Source organism: Rhagoletis zephyria, unplaced genomic scaffold (assembly GCF_001687245.7).
Source record: "Rhagoletis zephyria isolate East Lansing unplaced genomic scaffold, Rhagoletis_zephyria_1.1 Rzeph_scaffold_00284, whole genome shotgun sequence".
Taxonomy (NCBI): Eukaryota; Metazoa; Arthropoda; class Insecta; order Diptera; family Tephritidae; genus Rhagoletis; species Rhagoletis zephyria.
In genome coordinates this window covers 250,734-259,022 of record NW_016157368.1, presented here as the reverse complement: position 1 = coordinate 259,022, position 8,289 = coordinate 250,734, and positions in this window count along the sequence as shown.

Sequence of the window (8,289 nt, the reverse complement as noted above, 5' to 3'; positions counted from 1 at the left end):
TCTTATCTATGTACATACTCTAATATGACGTAGCTTACAAACAGCAAAGATGAAGATCATAACCTTCTGAAAACTTAAAAATTCCGTTTTCAAACGCGTTTTATAGCGACATAATTGATTAAGTGTTATCAGTGATAAGCGAATTTAAATCATCTATTATATATGCAGTACGCAATTCATTTACTTTTATTTCTCATTTCCAAATGACGCTTTCGCATTTCCATTTGATGCTTTCTCATTTACAATTGACTATTCTCAATTACAACTGACGCGTTCGCATTTTCATTTGACGCTTTCTCATTTACAATTGACTAATCTCATTTACAATTGACGCTTTCTCATCTACAATTGACTATTCTCAATTCCAAATGGCGCTTTCGCATTTTCATTTGACGCTTTCTCATTTACAATTGACTATTCTCATTTGCAATTGACGCTTTCTCATTTAAAAATGACTATTCTCATTTACAATTGACGCTTTCGCATTTACAACTGGAAATGGTGTAGATACAAAAACGAACCAGTCCGATAGTAACTGGATCGCCACCAGTTCAGAAGCAGCGATATGTGGTACTTAAAAAAAAAATTTTAGAAATCTGTATCTAAAATGACGAATTTAGAACTGGTTCAAAACTATAGAAAAAGGGATGCAGAACGAACTACATAGATCTCATGTGGCGAATCNATTTACAATTGACGCTTTCGCATTTACAACTGGAAATGGTGTAGATACAAAAACGAACCAGTCCGATAGTAACTGGATCGCCACCAGTTCAGAAGCAGCGATATGTGGTACTTAAAAAAAAAATTTTAGAAATCTGTATCTAAAATGACGAATTTAGAACTGGTTCAAAACTATAGAAAAAGGGATGCAGCGGGGGCTTGTTTAGATTTTTGCTTGGCGGGTTTTTCGTTCAAATAAGCTTCCAGTCTGCACGTCGCAGATGCTTTTTCATAGTTTGTTAATACAAAATTAATATTTGTGTTAACATCTTAACATTATGGGAGCTTCTGGAATACAACCAATAACAGTCAGCACCTCTGCAAATTCAGCTACAGCCAAAGGTATGTAAACGTGTTTTCAAATGCACAATTAAATTTACGTTCACTCAAACAAATTTGATTTCAGATTGAAAATACATTTCTCTGCAAATAATTAAAAATTGCTACCATGGTAACCCAAAAAGAAAACATCTTGTTACTTTTTTCGTTTACAACTGGTTCGAAACTATAGAAAATGGGGTGCAAAGCGAACTAGATCCCATATGTCGAATTTAGGACTGGAAAAGATAGGAAAAGATAATGCAGCGGTGGACAATTTCCAATTTCTATGACATCGCTGTGTTAAATTCGCCAGTTGTTTGCATGCAAAAGAGATTTATCGCGAACTAGTAGTGGTTCTAAATATACTAGAAGCTCACCAGTTCAAAACTAGAGATTTTCCGCACAGGGTCAAAGGTGGGCACTCGCACTATCACACACATGCGCTTGTGTGCGAACCAGCGAAGTTTTTCTCAACAGTCAGTGCTCGGACTTCACCACATTTGTGGAATAGATAACACTTTACATTTCTACTACTTCTACCACCGTAAGCTAAAAAACTTTCAGATCTTGAAACTTCTTTTTTTAATTTGTTCATTTGCGCATTAATGAAAGGGCATTTTCTACAACAAAACACAACATTGCTTGCTGCGACGTCGACACATGTATAATATGATCGCCTTCGTGCGTCTTACGATAATTGACGATTGACTGATGCTTTGCTAGCACTTCGGCAAAGCAAATCAAATCAGTTGCTGCTGAGACTTCACTGCGCAACTATTCGAATAATACACACATAACCCAGTAAGAACCCTATCTGTTAACTAATGCGTTATATACACCTAGTACTACAAAAAGTGTGTATGATGAATTCAAAAACTTTCCATCATTTTACATAGGCCTCCTGGAGAAATCTAACGCATAATCCCTTCAAGTGTGAGTAGTTTTCTCTTTCTTTCACGTGGAATTCGCTATTATATTATACTATATCGATGGCTGAGTGGAAGATCGACCTTTCTCGGCAGCCAGTTCGAAAACGCTCTATCTCAAAAAACTTTTCAAGAACGCCCTATTTCAGAATTCGTTTCAGAAACGCCCTATCTCAGCTGTCGATTCAAAAACGCCCTATATCAGCATATTTTCAATACATTTTGAAGTGAGATAGGGCGTTTTTGAACCGAATTTTGAGATAGGGTGTTTTTCAACTAAATTCTGAAATAGGGCGTTCTTGAAAAGTTTTTTGAGATAGAGGGTTTTCGAACTAGCTGCCGAGATAGGTCGATCTTCCACTCAGCCATCGATATGTAGTTGTCCCTTTTCAATCAAATATTATTATGCGATTAATAACGTGTTATATAACGTAAAGAATGGCATATGGATATCGCTAATATGCAAATGTGTTGGTTTTTATTGACAATTTTGTAAGTGTATTGGAGAATGCGTTAGGTCGTTCTTGCTGGGAAAATGTTTCGGGAGGAATGGGAAATACATTTTTTTTGCATAGAAAACATGGATGGGTGTGCGCAATGCGTGATCCGCTATCGCGTTATGAGTCGCAATGTTATGTCTTGTTTAAAAAGACATTACAAATTGTGCCATAGTCATTTTAAAAAGGTGAAAGGGGGCAATCGAGCACTGAAGCTTTTAGAATTAAAAGTAGCGTTCTTTATTAAATTTATGGTTGGTGAATGTAATATACTTCAACACGAAAATTATCAATGTCTATCAGAAAATGATTCTCTATCAGAAAATGATAGATCATTTCTAAAAAAAAGCATCTTATTCTGTCGCTTTGGCTTTTTATTTAGAATTTCTAGAAAAGTCTTAGGTATGCAGTGTTATAGCCCATTAGAATTTAGTAGCTCAAAGTGCAAATTTCAAGCGCTAAGAAATTGATTTTTAATGATTGGCAATTTCTTTTATATGGAAGAAAATGCCTAGCACCGTCAGCAAAAAAAAAGATAAACATTAAATAAACAAAAAATATAAATAGCCAAAACTGGTCAAAATGTCACTTAACTTAATCAACTGAGATCAGTGCATATAACATATTTATAAATTTTTTTATTTGAATCTACCACATTGGTTTGGAATGTACTACAATTTTTCATGCTTATTTACCACTAAGAAAACCTTGCGTCCATACCAGTGTTGCCGCGCCCGAAGAATAAAGTTTAACAAAATCTTTCAAAAAGTTTAACAAATTCCGTTAAAATTAAGCGGCTTATTTATCGGGTCTTATTAAAACTAAAATGCCTTGAGTTACTGTTTGTTTCTTCCTGAGCTTGGTAAATTGGTTATAGAAATAAAAAGTAATCAAGTCAGTAAGTAAAGGCTCTCTAAGGCTGAGTTTTGTCGTAAAAAATAAGGATGTTATAGTCTAAGGGTCAATTTCAAATGAATATTTAAACGGCACTTAAGTTTAATTGTGGATTGTTGTTTAAATGCCATTTAGCTTTCGTTGGGTTTCAGATCAACTTTGTTTAAATATGCCAAACAATTGGCAGCACTGCTGCTTATTCCTTGAAATTGTTGTTGCATTTGCATGTTTGTTTACATTTTCTGCTGAACAGCTGATTGTTTGACGTGGGATTTGGTGGGATTGATTAAACAACCTACCAATCAATCTTGGTTGTTTGGTATAAACACAGGGTTGTATATCTCATATTTAAATAGTAAAATTGGCCATTTAAGTGCAGACTAAATGTATGATCTGAAAAGGAATAGTGGAAATTAATCAACAATCTCTACTTAAGTAGGCCATCTGAAATCGGGCCTAACAGTTGCTAAATTTGAAAACTATTACACATTCTTTCAGGCTTTCAACACATACTCCTATAATAGTTGTCTGCCCTTTCGCCAGTTTTTTGAATGCATGCAAAAAACGAGTTAGGCATGATGTTATCCAAAATGTGCGTGTTGAACTAGTCACGCAAATGAAGGGCCCTAAAGTTCTAGGTCGCCTCCGAACGGCAAATGGTTTTTATGAGAAGCGATTTCATGGCAGAAGTACACTCGGAGATTTGAAAATGCGACGACCGCAGATCGGGAATTGCGTAGAGCAACATTTGCTGGAACTGTATGTGGGATCTGGATGACAGTCTTCCTAAAACAAATTTGAAAAATTTATTGAAGTAGTAACTCTTCTGGCTATGAATTTTTGAGGAAAATTATCCTTTTTGACCATTTTAATAAAAATATTTAGTAAAACGAAGAAAAGTTTAACTATTTAACAGTCAGAAAAAACTTAAGCAATTTTGCTTAAATTTAAGCAAAACGGCAACGCTGGTCCATACACTCTCAATAGCAACTGATTTGATTTGCTTTGCCGAAATACCAGCGAAGCATCAGTCAATCGTCAATTATCGTAAGACGCACGAAGAAGATGATAGTATACATGTGTCGACGTCGCAGCAAGCAGCATTTTGAAGCCCAATTACATGTGTTTGGAAAATCAAAAAATGCCCGCCTCTACTATAGATTCACGGCAATGGTTATAAATTATCTTCACAAACATACCAAAAATTGGTGAGCGAATGAGCTTAAGAGAATAAACAAAAAGTTAATTAAACAGAAGTGCGTATACTTATATTTGAACAAGAATGATAGAATACAAATTACTATTTCTCTCAATCGTGGTATTTGCACATATACATATATGTGAACAGCAAAGAGTGAGCTAAGCTCCGCCAACTAAGTCTGATAATTCGCTATTTTTAGATACGGCAATAGGTTCACTGTTGGCAGACACACGAACGAAGATTCCCCCCGTCGCGAGAAAGCGCTATGCAGTTTCTTCTGCTTCCACAACTTTATCTCAGCTTGCAAAAGTTTTATATTATCCACAGAAAGGCTCTCAAATATGCTGATTGTGTTGTCACTGTCAAAACCAACTGATTTGAGGGAAACAGATGAGTTATTTTTCCTTCCGTAGCGGGAGAAAGCAGCGAGAGTACGAGTGCAGTCAAATGATGAGTGGAATTTCACAATCACGACACTGTTAGTCCCCTTTCAGACACGACAAGTCTTGCTTTCAAGTCTGCTCGTTCGTAGGCGAAGGAGGTGAGAAGAGAGGGGAAGAGTACAGATACCTCTGTACCGTCAATTCGTTTCAAGTTTTCTTGTCTCTTTTGATCTTTTCGTTGCTTCCCATTTAAGAACCAAGGACTTGAATTCAATTAAAGTTGACGCGTGTGGAAGCAAATAGAAAACACAAAAGAGAATTCGTAAAAAATTGCTTTCAAGACTTGCCGTGTCTGAAAGGGGACTTAGGATGCTCAGTCGTACGTTTTGTTCGAAAAATATCGCGAATGGGTGGTGGAGTAAACTCAATCGTTTTGCATATGCAGTTGAATATATCGCTCAACTTTTCCTCGTTGGAGAAGGGCAGACCGAATATCGCGGCGTCAGAAGAATTCTCTGACCGTTTGACCTCCTTGAGTTTATCCAACTCCTCTCTTACCTTACTAAGCTCAGCAGATAGGCCAAGTACAACAGCGGAGTCTTCTTCTAGTCGACAGCATCTACTTTCCACTTTTGCAACGCGCAGGGAGATAGACTCAATACTTTCCTGTAGCTTAGCCGAGAAATTTCGCTCAAGCAAAGCGATCTCACCAGACAATTGAGTGTAGAGACCACTAATCCGCTCTTGAATCCTCTCTTCCATCAGCTGAATTTATTTTTCCGTTGATTTCAGAGCTGCGAGTACGGAATCAGCGAGTGAACCGTTACTCTCAAGGCACAAATTTTTTGAAGCAGGCGAATCTTTGAGTGAAGATTGTGCTTTTCGCTTACCGGCTGAATCCATATCATGTTTCAATAATACAAGGTTGGATAAATATTGACATTTGGGTCAATCGACTGCCTTGTAAGGTTGCATTTGAGAAGGAAAGAGAAGCGGGTAACAACTTTATCTCCTTTTGTGAAAAGGTAGTAGGAAAAGTGAGTAGTCTGGTAGTGCTGAAATGCGTTTTTGTATATAAATTAAATTAAATATATAAAGAAGATTGCACTGATCTACACAATAGACAATAAATTAACTTTTTATGGCCACATAAAAATTAAAAAATTAAATAAATGGACATTCACATAAAATTCTTGCCAAAGAAAAATCTTTGAAATCTTTGAAGAAATGTTCCCAAATATTCAAAATAAACCATGGTTTCATTGCAATTCCAGTATATATTAAACAAAATTAATGGAATTCAAACATCCTTTATTCAAAGCGACTATATGAAGAATTATACAAATAGTAAAGATACAATTGATTTAATGCATATAAATTAATCGTTTAAAAATTATTATATTGGTTGCATTTGAAGATTATATGTTAAGTATCTTAAATTGAATTACATTTGGTCTTTTTAATTTGAATTTTTTAGTAATGTTTTCTACTTTTTCCTCCAATCAGTCTTGCTAATCATTATATTGGTTACATTTAAAAGTTATATCTTCAATATCGCAATTTAATTACATTTATTTATTTAAAAATCTAATTTTTGCGGAATGTTTTTTACTTTTTTCTCCAATCAGTCTCGTTAATCATTATTTCGGTTAAACTTTAAAACTATGTCTTCAATATCGCAATTTAATTACATTTATTTATTTAAAAATCTAATTTTTGCGGAATGTTTTTTACTTTTTTCTCCAATCAGTCTCGTTAATCATTATTTCGGTTAAACTTTAAAACTATGTCTTCAATATCGCAATTTAATTACATTTATTTATTTAAAAATCTAATTTTTGCGGAATGTTTTTTACTTTTTTCTCCAATCAGTCTCGTTAATCATTATTTCGGTTAAACTTTAAAACTATGTCTTCAATATCGCAATTTAATTACATTTCGTTTTTTAAAAATATTAATTTTTTGTAATATTGTANTTATTTCGGTTAAACTTTAAAACTATGTCTTCAATATCGCAATTTAATTACATTTCGTTTTTTAAAAATGTTAATTTTTTGTAATATTGTATACTTTTTTCTGCAATCAGTCCCAATGAGCACAAGAAAATATCTTTATTAATATTTCCACTTTCGCTTTTATGGAGTGGTATAATTACTTGTAAATATGCAAAGGCTGCACTTGACCAACCCAAACGCTGCAGTGGTAAAAATACATGCACCAGCAGACGTGGACGGACACCCAAGTGATCCTGAGCTTCACAAGAGAATATATTTATTAATATTTGTATTATCTGCGCCAGCCATACGTGGATGGACACACAGGGATCCTAGCATGCAAAACTTACTTGCAACGGCTGCACTTGTTGTAAAACGCTACTTTTTGAATACAAATTATGAATAACTTCGATACCCTGCAAACAAATATGTAAATTATTGTTGTAATTCAAAATATTTTCATTATTTTTGATTTTTTTGCCATACTTACTTGAATTTGCCCAATAAGAAAATGAATTTCCACGAAACAATCGATGAAAATATCGGCAGTGTTGCCTGTTGAACTTTTTATACGAAGACAATATTTCTCCTTGTATTTTAGTAGTAGTTTCTACAAATCAAAAAAGAAGGCAACACAGGCTAAGGCAGAATGCGGGAGCGAGACAACTGCCAGGTTATCCAACCTTGTATTAGGTTCATTCCTTATCTTTTTGGACTAAAATCTGAAAAGTGTCAAAATGCCAGAGCGTAAGCAAAATGCGCTCACTAAAAGAGAATAACAGGAAAAGTAAAGGAACGCAAAAAACCAAATTTTTAGTCCAAAGAATGGCAACAACAAAACTAACGTCAAATAAGAACAGAAATGTATGTACAAAACACATTCACACAAGCACAAGCACAATAAACACTTGCTATATCAATTATTTTTTGCCTTCTTCCAATTTCAATTCATTTCTTTTACTTTTTAGATTATTCTCACTTTTAGCGTATTCTTTAATTTCCGTTAATTTAAATTCAGTTGAGTTTGACACTTTTCAGGATTTTGCCAGAAAAAATTCTTCTGACTAAATCTGACTACTTCGGACTGATGAGAGTCACTCTCACTGACTGTTGCTCTCCCATTTTTGCTGTCATTTCCGAGTTAGGGAACGCTTTTGGACTAAATCTGACTACTTCGGACTTTTTCTGACTATTTCTGGGAGATAAGGAACGCTCCTATTATTGAATCATGAATCCATATGATGTCTTTTTCTTGTTTGTTTGTAAGAAGACGAAGTCAACAGGTGATTAGCAGGTGGTAAAAAGCTTCAGCTGAAGGCCGAAGATGTATACGCTAGCGAAGCTTTATTT